Below are 12994 nucleotides of genomic sequence, written 5' to 3' on the forward strand. Positions count from 1 at the left end.
CACAACGCACGCAGTACGAGGAACAACGCGCGCTGAAAGCTCTCTCGGGTGCGCCGAAGTATCCTCGGCTCCTCAACGTGACGTCACGTTGGCCGACATGGACAAGGTTTCCCTCTCCGCTGTTCTCCTCTCCTGCTCTCGAGCGGGGCGCGGGAGATTTAAACATCGCGTTTTTAATTGGTGATTGCGCCACTGTTTTAGCCAAAATCGAAAAAATAATTTCACAGATGTGACCACCAATGACACTACTTCAAAACCCTAAAAAATTTGCTGATTCGAAAACCGCCTCAGTATCCCTTTAAGGGGCTTTAATTCGCTAACTTTCCCTCAAACTTACGAGGTGTGCAGTGGAAAGCAGATTGGCCCTATTAATTATGGAAGTGTCTATTCTACTACCGCTGGGAGGATTTCGTGAGCTAAATCCTCCCGACGCACCTCTCTGACTTGCTACTTAGGGTGTTGCGAGATTTTTCTGCGCTCTTCACGCGCCCAATTATACCGGCACAGGTCATCTGAGGCCCTGCAAGAAGTACCACACTGTCCCGGCTCGTAGCAGTGATCGCCAACAACGTGATCATAGTCCTCCTATTTCTTGGACCATTCTCGGCTTCTGAGAACTTCGAAGTCCTAAGCAAGATGCATGCTGTTAGACACAGGAAAGCGGAATCAGTGAAAGATAACTTGTGTCTTGTGCAACTTGGTAACATCGGCACATATCTGCAAGAAACAAAAAAGCTGGAGGAGGCACCCAAGCTAGGGATTAAGTATATGACGCCATAACGCAATGCTTTATTTGCAATATACGCAGATGGTCATTCGCTACTTTACATTCACATTTCACTGGAAGTCCTCATACCCCTCCAGGCGAGGTGATCAAGCGGCTAAGCAATGCGCCACTGCCCTGCCATGGCAGGTACTCCCAGCGGGGGGCCTTGTGCGGCCGAGGTTGCTCTTCCCGAGCGACCAATCATTAATTTAACTGCCACCCGCCACGTTGGGCAGGTTGTGAGGGCGCCGCATGGTCGCGCGACTTAGCTGGCCCCGCTGCGTCCTAGGTTGTTGTCTGGGGACCACCTACCAGAGTCATGCTCATGACTTTTCACTCACAACGCCGACAATGCCGAGGCCGGATTTTTGGGCAACGGGGCCTTTAACGCTATCGTGTTAGATTACCTCGAATGTGAAGAGTGATGTTTGAGGAAGGGTCACCAAGTTGAGTATGTGGGAAGGCCAGGGAATTTTACAGAATGAGGATGAGGGAGGGCCAATGGCGAGGGAGGAAACTCTGAAATGAGTGCGTTTGCCGATCTATGGAGGCCACATTATTCGTGAAAACTTCGTAATCTCATCTGTCCAGCTGAATTTCTGCCATCCCCTGCTATGCATGCATCGTCTCGGAATCCAGTTCCGTTACCCTAACGGACCAGCAATCACCTTCTCTTCGCACATTAAATGCCGAGCCCAGCCCATTTCTTTGTCCTACTTTCAACTACGATATCAGTAGGTCGCGTTGTAGCTATACCTATTCTGTTCTCTTCCGGTCTCTTTACGTTACGCTCATTTTCTTTTCCGCAGTTTTCCTCGCTATTGTCAACTTAACTTAAAGCCTTTTTGTTAGCCTCCTCGGTTCTGACCAATAGGTGAATACTGGCAAGATACTTTGTCCTTTATTCATCAGGGACAGTGGTAAGCTTCTATTAATAACTTGAGAGTCGCTGCCATGCACTCCACTCCATTAAAGTTTTCATCTGTTCATTATTATTCAGCGGTTAGTATCTTCCCTAAGTATATGTACTAGCCATTTTCAGTGCTTCGTGAACGCTGTACGCCGCTCAAAATGTCTTCATATTAATTTTCAGGCCCCCCGTTTTGCTTTGTCGTATAGGTACTCGATAATGATAAACAGTTCGTTTCCTGAGTTACTCAGCGAGGCGAGTCAAGAAGAAAGCGAAGATTACTGATGTATTTTTATATTAGCTTTTATACCCCACCCTTACAATCTAGTTCTCTCAATACCTGCTGTGCTTCGAGGTGCTGACTAGAGCGACCATGTCTCCCTTAATAACGGCCTTCCTAATTCGTATTAAAAAAATGGTGACTGTGCCGATCCTATATAAATATTTCAATGTTCTTCCATATGGTCCTTCTAAATCATAGTTGTGCAATGCCTGCATGGCTATTGAGGGTCCCCAAATGAGTCAGCTGCTTTCTCGTAATTAGTAAAGACTGTTGTGACGACCTGACATACTGCGCGGGTCCACACAGGACGGCGAGGCACCGCTAGACTCAGTTGCAACAAAACAGACATATTTTATAATTACATAATATCGAGTACATGATGCAGAGGCTCGCTTGCCCAAGCTTGCATGCCTCTGCGTTGGCTCTGGAGTCTTCGTTAGAAGGAACGGAGCGACCGCGGAGTGGACCTTGTTCATTCACTGAGGCTCAGCTTCTCCCCGATGACCTGAGCGCTTCGGGCGCCAGAGGATTGACTGCCAGCGGTGTCGTCTCGGGCCTTATTCGTCCCCTTACTGACAAGCTTTCGTGGTTTTTTTTCGCTCTCCGTTCGGGCGACCCTTCTTTCCAGGCAGGAGCGTTTCCCTCGCTCTCCACTGAGCGCCTGCGCCTGCCGCATTTACCGTCTTCCGCTGGACCCCCCACCAGCTTGGGTCTTTTCTCCTCCGGCCGGCGCCCCTGTCACTCTTTCAGGGTGTGCTTGACAAGCTCAGTGCTTGTCGGCGTGCGAATAATAACGCTGAGGGCCAGGCTGTCGGCCTTGGGACCCCTAATGAGCCTTGGCCCCCGACACCTGAAGATAGCTGGTGTCACATAGTCTCTTGCTCAAACGCCTCCGGGGTCCCACAAAGGGAAGATGCCGCCGGAGATAGCTGCCCTCCGGAAATGCGTGGTGCACTGTCACTTTGTGTATAGAATTTCATTATTTTCTACCTATTTTTCTAGCACCTGATTGGTCGTGTTAACATGGTGTATTTGCAAGTCTTTCAGGGGACTTAAGTGCGCGGTTGGTGAAATTCTGTTACTGATCAGCTTTAGAAGTACCTTGCAACGAATACACACTAAGCTGATCGCTCTCTAGTGATAATATGGCTAATTTTCTTTGCTTGCCATAGCTAAAAATGGCGAATCAAGACCTCTAGTACCTCTATCTCTGGATCTTCCCTGTTCCCAAGTGTGCCTATCTACCCAGCTGAGGCTGGTCATGCAGGGTCGCGAAGGGGGCCGTGATAGACTTTAGTAAGCGCTCGTGCCTCTGCACCCCGGAAATGCAGTGAGGAGCTTTAGCTAGAGCGCTGCATATCGTGAACGAGGTGCCCGATCTGTTTCCGCTGTTAAATAGATCATGCGACAAACGCTCGCTGGACAGCTCAGCCTCATGGGGGACAATAGGAAAGGCAGCGCAGCTCCGCTGCCTGAATGCCAGAGCGTCACATTCCGTGTGGCCAGCATAACGCGATGACCACGCAGGGCTGGCGTTGGAAAGCAGATGAGCGGGCAGGCATTCGTAATACAGGAGGCATTGACATATATAAGCTAGTTAGTTTCCCTGACACAGAAACTTGTTAATTCAGGTACAACTAAATCACAAATGCAGCTGCAAATGTAGGCTGTATATGATTTGGCGCTAGAAACGAGTCTGAGCTTCTTTGTAATTACCTCACAATGATGTCGTCAGTCATAGCTATCACCAAACGGTAGTGTTTGAATGGCTGGCGCCCCTAGCAAGGATTTGACTAGGTTACAGGGTCTGATGCCAAGTATCACCAGTGGGTGTACACAGGAACTTATCTTTCGCCGGTTGGGTGACTCCTATTTTCGGAGACGAGTTCAAAAAAAAAGTGTTCCGGCGGTAAAAAGACGATTTCAGGAACACTGCTCACTAACCAGCGCGAAACGATTTATTTGTTGCATACAAGCGCCTCTTTCCCAGTAATTTTGCTTTCCGGAAAGTATACAAGTGCGAGCAGCTAATAGGCTACAGCCTGTAATTAGAATTTTAGAGCGCGTACTCCCCCTCTCAGGAGGGAAAAATATGTGCGCGCATTGAGCAATACACAGATAAAACTGTTTCTTTACTAAATTAGAATCGTATTCCTTATGGTTGGCACCTCGTGCCGAAGTAAACATGTTTTTTGGAAGTTTTTACTTATATTCATCGGTTCATTTTATAATGCTTTGTTTCGCAGAACGAGTGAAGCCTTCAGCGCAACTCAGCGGCGGGATTTTCTTCGTCAATGAAGTTCCCAAGACAGCCACAGGGAAGGTCGCAAGAGCCCAGCTGCTTACAAAACTGGATTCATTTCTGCTGTGTGCAAAGTTCACATGATATATGCACTTATTGGACTACCTATATTAGTAAAGGGAAACAAATATTCATTGTAAACTGCAAACCCTTTTTCGACGTAGCGACTTTTCAATTTTTAAATATATCAGAACCGGAACACCTATTGATTGCGCTGTCACTAAACACCGACGCAGAACGCGTGAGGCTAGATCTTTTTGTACACGGGAAACGACTGTGTGCCCTTGTATTGCACCCCAATGTCTCAATTTTATAGTTGTTGCTACGGCGATCACGTCACCCCTGCGGCGAGAAAAGATTCTCGCTTTCTGACCAGCATCACCTGTACTAAAAATCATGTACTAAAAATCTGTTCAGCCGGTGAAAAGAAACTCTGGTTCTATGCGATGAAGATTGAAACTGGCCTCACAGTCTTCCAAATTAGCTGCCTATTTAACTTATGTACGACCAACATTAGAATACGCCTGCATTATATGAGATCCTGCAGAAAGTGGCTTAATAAAAAAACTTGAAATTGTGCAAAGAAGAGCAGCTCGATTTATAATGTCCAGATATGCGTGCACTGATTCTGTAACAGAGATGCTGGGTCTTCTCAATCTGCCACCTCTAGCCGAACGTCGCCGAATGACCAGAATAAAATTTTTATTTCAGCTCTCAAGAAATTCCTTCAATGTTATTAGTTCCCATTACTTAGTCCGAAAAGAACTTACACATCCGAGAGCAAGCAATGAATACTGTTACCAAACCCCGAACACACGTATTAATGTGTATGCTAATTCTTACTTTCCGAGGACGATATCAGAATGGAATGAATTACCAGCAGCTCTCTGACAGTACAGTACATTAGCAACTTTCGAAAAAGCTATCTCCATTTCGCGCTAAAAAGTTTTTTTTCCAGTATCATACGCCTAATCACTTGGCGATTACAACTCGCTTAAGGTGAAGGCCGGGAATGTAGAAATGTTTTTGTTCTGTTTCTGTTTTTTTTTTCTTTTCTTCGTGAAATAACAGTTTTTCAAGTGAATATCCATTACCACTGCTTCTGTAGAAAAAGAGAAATATTATGCTGCAAGAAATATCATTGTTGTCGTGTCCGGTCGCTGTGTTCAATGCAGCGAAAGACGCACACGGTACTTTAAGACTTTGTTTATTTAAAGCTGATGAGGGTGCGACCAGCGTCGACCGAGGCAGGAGCCGAACTGGCCGCCCGAAGAAAGGAGGGAGCGGAGAAGCGTCCACGGGAGGGAGTGGCTTCCCAAAACAGGAGGAGGATGCGGGGGCGCACCATGGGGGGGCATCTGGCGACAGCGTGCGACGAGGGGCAAGTGGTCGTTAGGAGGAGGATGCGGGGGCGCACACACACAAAAGCAATAAGGGGACACAACACTTCCTTCCCCCTTAGAAAGTTGCCTGGTATCGTGCAGGGGGTCGGCGCTCACGCGTGGAGGCGCGCTGGCTTTGTGCGCTCGGGGGAGAAACACTTGTAGGCTGGCTGTTGTTCGCTGTGTCTCCTAGGTCTGTCCTGGGCGAAGTCTCTTCTTCCGGGAAGAGGTGCCAGGCTATGTGGGAAGATGGTGCACGTGTTCTCTCCGCTGGCGGACAGCTCTCAGACGGCGTCGTAAATCTACGCAGCTGGTTGAGATGTCGGCGTGCTACTGTGCCATGTATGTTGACGAGCCAAGAGCGCAGGCCTATGCGTCTGACAATTGTAGCTTCCTCCCAGCGTGGCTTTTTCAGAAACTGTCGGGCGAGGACGCGCTGCCCCTCATTAAGCGTGCCGCAGCGCGGAATTGCTTTTTCTTCCCGGAACGTCTCTGCCTTTGGCTCGGGGAGGATGGCTGTGAGCTGGGTTCGCATTTCACGCTCGAACATCATTTTCGAGGGGGTCTCGCCTGTTGTGCTCTGAACCGTCGTGTGCTGCTTGAAGAGAAAGCGCGCAAGGCGGCGCTGCAGCGAGCCTGTCTGATCTCTTTCAAGGGCGCGTTTTAGCTCGGCTACGTAGCGCTCGGCTTGTCCGTTTGTCGCTGGGTGGTAGGGGGCCGATGTAACTGAGGAGATCCCGTTGTCGCGATAAAACTTGAGAATCTCCGCAGACACAAACGGTGTTCCGTTGTCAGATACTACCTTGCGTGGCAGGCCGAACGTTGCAAATAGTGATCGGAGGTTGTCAATGACTGCTGCTGAAGTCGCCTGTCCCATTTGCCTTATCTCAAGCCACTTTGTGTAGGCGTCTACGACCACAAGGAAAGTGCAGCCCTCAATTGGTCCTGCAAAATCAATGTGCAATGTGTGCCATGGTGTGTCTGGCTTTTCCCATTCTGGGACAGGAGCTTTCGGCGGGGCGCTCCGGCTGCTCTGGCAAGGCTTGCATTCTCGCACCACTGTTTCGATGTCGTTGTCAATGCCAGGCCACCACATGTAGCTTCTGGCACACTTTTTCATTGCAACGATGCCCCGATGTCCGGCGTGGATGAGAGACATAGCTTGTGCGCGTAGTTCTCTCGGCATCACAACTCGGGACCCAAATATGATGCAGCCGCGATGGGTGCTCAACTCTGTAGCTCGCCTGCGGTAAGCGTCGAAGTTGTCCCCTTTGAGTTTATGCACGTTGCCTTGTTGAACAGCTGTGTAAACTAGCCGGAGAGCTGCGCACTTCTGCGTAGATGCTGCAACTGTGCCTGCTGTAAGCGGAGGTTCTGGCAGTGCTTCGAACATCAGAACGTCTCCTGGTGGAAATGGTTCGTCAACAGTTGCGTCTAGTGGCAGAAGGCTTAGCGCATCGGCGTTTTGATGTTTACTCCCATTGCGGTAGACCAGAGCGTAGTCGTACGCTGAGAGTTTGATGCACCAACGTGTCATTCGCGGAGACAAAGTTGGTGGCATAGGCCTTTGTGGTCCCAGAATGCCCAATAGCGGTCGGTGATCGGTTATAAAGGTCACCTTCCGGCCGGCAATGTACTGGTGAAAATGTGTCGCCGCGTAGACGATGGCTAGCCCTTCTTTGTCAAGTTGCGCGTAGTTGCGTTCTGCTTGCGACAACGTACGTGAGGCGAAGGCGATGGGAGCTTCCCTTCCTTGCTCGTCAGTTTGCGATAGAACCGCGCCGACTCCGTACGGTGATGCGTCGCAAACCAAAAGCAGAGGCTTCCTTTCGTCGTAGTGGCGGAGGACTGTACATCTTCGAATCAGGTCTTTCAGGGCATCGAATGACTGCTGATGGCGTGGCGACCATGTCCATGTCACATCTTTCCGAAGGAGTTGGTATAAGTCGTTGGCCACGGTAGCTCTTTGTTCCAAGAACCGGTCGTAGAACGTCAAGAGTCCGAGAAAAGCCTGTAGCTCCTGCTTGTTTGTTGGAGCTCGTGCTTCTGTGATCGCTCGCACTTTGTCCTCGGTAGGGTGAATGCCTTCCGCATCAATTCGGTGTCCCAGAAATTGCACCTCTGGCACCGCAAAACAGCACTTCGATTTGCTTATGCACAAATTAGCGTTTGCTAGCCTTTCGAGAACGAGCTCTAGGCGCACTGCATGCTCTTCAGTGGAAGTGCCACTGATGATGACATCGTCAAGGTAGACACAAACTCCTGGGATGCCCTGAAGCACTGTCTCCATGAATTTTTGAATTATGGCCGGGGCTGCAGCTACGCCAAAAGGCAGTCGCTTGACTTTGTACAAGCCTTTCAGTGTGTTAATTGCCAATAATTCAGCAGTTGACTCGCTCACCTTCAGCTGCTGATACGCCTGGGTGAGGTCCAATGTGCTGAAGACTCTTGCGCCACGCAGTACACTGAATACTTCTTCAGGTGTCGGTAGCGGGTAAGAGGACGCTTTAGTCGCAAGATTGACGGTGCTCCGGTAGTCTCCGCAGAGGCGTATGGTTCCGTTCTTCTTGCGAACTACGACAAGTGGTGTGGCCCATTCTGAATGCTGCGTCGGCTCGATGACACCTTGCTGCTCCAGTTTGTCCAACTCTTTTTCAACTGAATCTCGGAGAGCAAACGGCACCGGCCTGGCCTTCAGAAATTTGGGTTGCGCGTTGTCCAACAACTCCAGTGTGACCGGGGGCCCTTCGTTTCCTGGAATCTCTTCCGAGAATACTCTTTCGTATTTCTCTTGCAGTTGCTCAACCATGTTCTGGCTCGGCGTCTGGTGTATGCCGCATATCATCACGCCTAGTGGAGAAAACCAGTTTCTCCCTAGAAGGCTTGATCCTGTGCCCTTCACAACAAGCAGAGGTAGCGTATGGGTCTGGCCGTTGTAGTTAACCTGCACGTTGGCAGAGCCCAATAGTGGCAGATTCTGTCCTGACCACGTTCGCAGGTGCGTGTCGTCTTGTTGCAGGGCGGGTGCGTCAGATGGCCATGAAGTTCGGAACGTGTCCTCACTGATCAGAGTACAGGCTGCGCCGGAGTCCACCTCGAACTTAATCAGCTGGTGATGTACGCTTACTTCTGTAAAAATCTTCGGTCGCGTGCCGAGATTCATGGTGTTCAGGTCGTACAACACAGATGGTGTTGCTGATGTTGTTCCATGGAGATCAGATAGCGGCGTATTCTCTGAGGCGTTGACGCTGTGATTAGGCTGGGAAGGTGACTTTATCTTGGCAAGTCTCCGTTTCGTAATGCATGCTCTTTCGATATGCCCTCGCTTGTGGCAAAAATTACACGTGGCTGACTGGAATCGACATCCCTGGGGGTTGTGTTGGTCGTCACACCGCCAGCAGCGTTGTGCCTTTTTGACCGATTTTACAACAACAGAAGGCTTGCGCACCTGGTTGCTTGTCTGGTGTACCGGCTCGGTGTTCCGGCGAATCCCTCTCTGCTGGTGACCGGCGCTCTCCGCTCGAACGGCGATGTCGTAAGCTTTGCTGAATGTGAGGTCCTTCTCAGCGAACAGGCGCTGCTGCAGTGACTCGTCACTCAGTCCGCACACAAATCTGTCGCGTAACATCACGTCCAAGGGAAGCATGGTGGTGTTAGCAGAAGCTGCGTCTCCCTCCTGCCCGGTAGCTGTTGTCGACAGCGTTCCAAAATTGCAGTCGGCAGCGAGCTTCTTGAGCGCGGCTACGTAGGCGCTCACAGTTTTTCCTCCCAGTTGATCTCGTCGTTGGAAGCGAGCCCGGCTGTAGACCTCGGATGGCCTTGGGTCGTAGTGCTTTTGCAGCGCTTTTACGATGTCGTCGTAAGACACTGCCGCTGGTGTGCTTGGCTGAATAAGGGCGCAGACAGTATCGTAGGTCTGCTCCCCGCACAGCGTCAGCAGGTTGGCCCTCTTCAAGGCTGGGTCTGTGATGTTGTTAGCTTCAAAGTAGAACTGAAGGCGTCCAACCCACGATGACCACGATGAGCCGTTGAATTCTGGTATCTGATTGGGAAACCCTCGCGTAGCCATGGCTTGTCAATAGCGTTGCGTAGCGCGGGTCGAATCCACTTTCTCGTCGCCACTGTCGTGTCCGGTCGCTGTGTTCAATGCAGCGAAAGACGCACACGGTACTTTAAGACTTTGTTTATTTAAAGCTGAGGAGGGTGCGACCAGCGTCGACCGAGGCAGGAGCCGAACTGGCCGCCCGAAGAAAGGAGGGAGCGGAGAAGCGTCCACGGGAGGGAGTGGCTTCCCAAAACAGGAGGAGGATGCGGGGGCGCACCATGGGGGGGCATCTGGCGACAGCGTGCGACGAGGGGCAAGTGGTCGTTAGGAGGAGGATGCGGGGGCGCACACACACAAAAGCAATAAGGGGACACAACAATTGTATAGATGAATATGAAGTTTAATTTTTGTATAATCAAAAGAAACATATTACTCTTCAAATGTCCCGCCCCACCACTGCAACAGCCCCAAAGCCAACAGTATTGGCAAATAAATAAACAAATGAGCCTAACGCGATGTACGCGACCACTGCCTTCGACATGTAGTTAATTTCTGTAAATTTTCAGAGATGTATAAGAACGTCCCTGGACGCAAATAATACGTATACATGTTCGAATAACAAACTTTTGATATTTACAGTACACTACGAACTAGAATTTTATGGTAGTTTAGACAGCTACCAACGTAACCACCCACTTCAAAGAGGAATGGAGCCTAGAGATGAAATTGTGTTTAACGACACCACTTCTTTACGCATAAAGATACAAAAAATCCATGCTTTATGATAAGACCTTGTCTGCAGGAAGGTGTCGGCTGCGTGCGTGCGGGTGCGCACAAATTCCCTGTTGCGCCGGTCAAATGAAATTCCCCGAGTGCAAGGCGGACATAGTTCGAGGTATGCAAAGAATTTATGCAGGCAAATAGGGAACGGAGGAAAAAAAGGACGGGCTTTAAGGCGAAAGCCTTTAATGGCTCATTCTCCCGTCCGTCCGTCCGGCGCTACACCCAGCGCCTGGGGTGACTCATCGAAGAGCGCAGCTGCCAAAAGGTGACGTCATCTTCGTCGGCAGGTGGAGCTGTCGGCGCGGCGGCGTCGAGCGCTGCTCCGTCGTCAGTCGGTGTGCGGCACCTAGTGGAGGAGGATGGCTCCCAAGCGGTGCAGCGATTCCGTGCCAGGTCAAAGGCTTTCGCCTTCCGCACTTTAGGCTGCCCAAGTTCCCCCATAGTTTTTCTTGAACTTGTGCAGGATGAGTGTTGTTCATGAGACGGCATCTTATCCCACAGAGTGTGCCACAAAACGTAACACCATATGCACGATGTTTGGGGCTGAACAAAATTGGCATATATACACAGTGTAGTGCGAAGAGCGTGAAATTAGTAAAGTAACTGCCTGTTGCTTATGACTGTGAGCGGTACATTCATAAATAAGGATACCCATAAAAAAATGACTACAACCTGAGGTCCCAAAAAATGTTTCGGAAGCAAGGAGAAAATTGCTGCAAGTTTTATGCTCTGCAACTCTAGCAGATATTTCCCTTCGACACGTTGAAACAACTCACACAGCTATTTACAAAAGCACATGCACGGCTTGCAGAATAAAATAAACCTGCTATTGGTTAGCATTCCAAGGAAAATTAGGTGTCTTTTTTTTTTGAAGATGCAAATGTTCGTATGTAGTTGGAAGTATTAGTGAAACAACTCACATAACTATTTACAGAAGCTCTACTTAGTGAAAGTAAGGCGTGCAGATAAAAATAAAGCTGCTATTGGTTAGCATTTGAATGAAAATTAGGTTCGCTTTTCTTCAGGATGCAATGTGCGCGTGTAGTTCGAAATATCAGTGAAGTTTGACCTGAACAGATACTGTGTGCACAATGAATGGAAAAGAACATTAAATCGAAACAAAGTTTGCTGATTTGCAATTAGTGTGGCAAAGAAGAAATTACCATCAATTCCAACTTAGATGACCTCATGCAAAGCACTCGCACTCGCTTTTAGGATCCTTGCACAGTTGAAAGATCAACGTGTCAAAGTTTTTATTTCAGGTACCCATACGCTCACTCGCGCACGCACACACACACACACACACACACACACACACAGACACACACACACACACGCACGCACGCGCACACACACACACACACACACACACACATTGAAAGTTACAGCATTGCGGGAGGTCACTAATAAGTATTTTACCGGTTGGAGCACTTAATTTGCGGTAGGAAAATAAATAGTCTCAGGTGAAAACCATTGCATGTATCAAGAGGATTGCATGTATCAAGAGAAGAGGCGCCCATTAAAACCACTCCCTCCTCTTCGCAATGTACGCCACTGCCCGAACAGAGAGCGCGCTAAGGCAGCGCCTTCCGCTCGCCTCGTTAGGGCGGAGGGGGGCCGTGCGGGGACGCAGGAATCACGTGGTGAGCGGCGAACAACGCAGCGCACGTCCATGGCGCGTTCACTACGAAGCTTGCGGCTTGCTGCCCGTTCGTTCGGCGCGGTAGCTATGCTGGCGTTCGTCGCATCGGGATTGCCGAGTACGATGTGCCGACGAACGCTGTCGTGTCATACCCTCAAGGTGGAGCTTCAGTGTCCCCTCCAATTTTTTTTACAAAAGCCAGAATAGGATAGCGTTTTTGCGAAGAATTTTAAGCATTTCTCAAATCTCAGTCGTCCTTGTCTAGGCAGCCGACCCATGAGGCTGCCCTTGGGATAATCGTGCAAGACAACCACTCCTACATGCGCATTCGGCGTGCAGCTCACCGTCTGCTAAATTAGCATTTAGTACTCGGGTGGAGGACGACAAAACAGGAGCTTTCTGTGGTGGAATGTGTATGTTTGGCGCCATTGAAGAACATGATGACTGCAGCGCAAAACGCTGCAAACAAATAATACAGTCCACCTTTTAACTGTCTGAAAAATATAGAACTTTGCATAAGTTTTGAAGGCCCTTCAGCAATTCATAACGGATACGTCTGGATGATTTCTTCCTAACGCAGCCTTTACCACAACAATAAACTTCGTGATGGGATCTATTAGCGACGAGGGCCGATGGGGGTGAAACTCACTGAACAGAATAAAGCGGAGGTAACGGGAAAAGGGTGGGGGCCAAGAAGAGTAATTTCGAAACCAATTTAATAAAGCTATTCAGGATGACAAAATGTCCTTAGGCGAATGTGGTGCATTCTGATTGGAAGTGCAACCTTGTGTGTTTCTGAGCAAAACGAAAAGATGTGCCATTCAGGGGCAAGAGAGACCTGAACTATTCTAATGCTTTTCCCAAAATTAGTTTTTTTTACC

Source organism: Amblyomma mixtum, chromosome 2 (assembly GCF_055824585.1).
Source record: "Amblyomma mixtum isolate Tamu chromosome 2, ASM5582458v1, whole genome shotgun sequence".
Classification (NCBI taxonomy): domain Eukaryota; kingdom Metazoa; phylum Arthropoda; class Arachnida; order Ixodida; family Ixodidae; genus Amblyomma; species Amblyomma mixtum.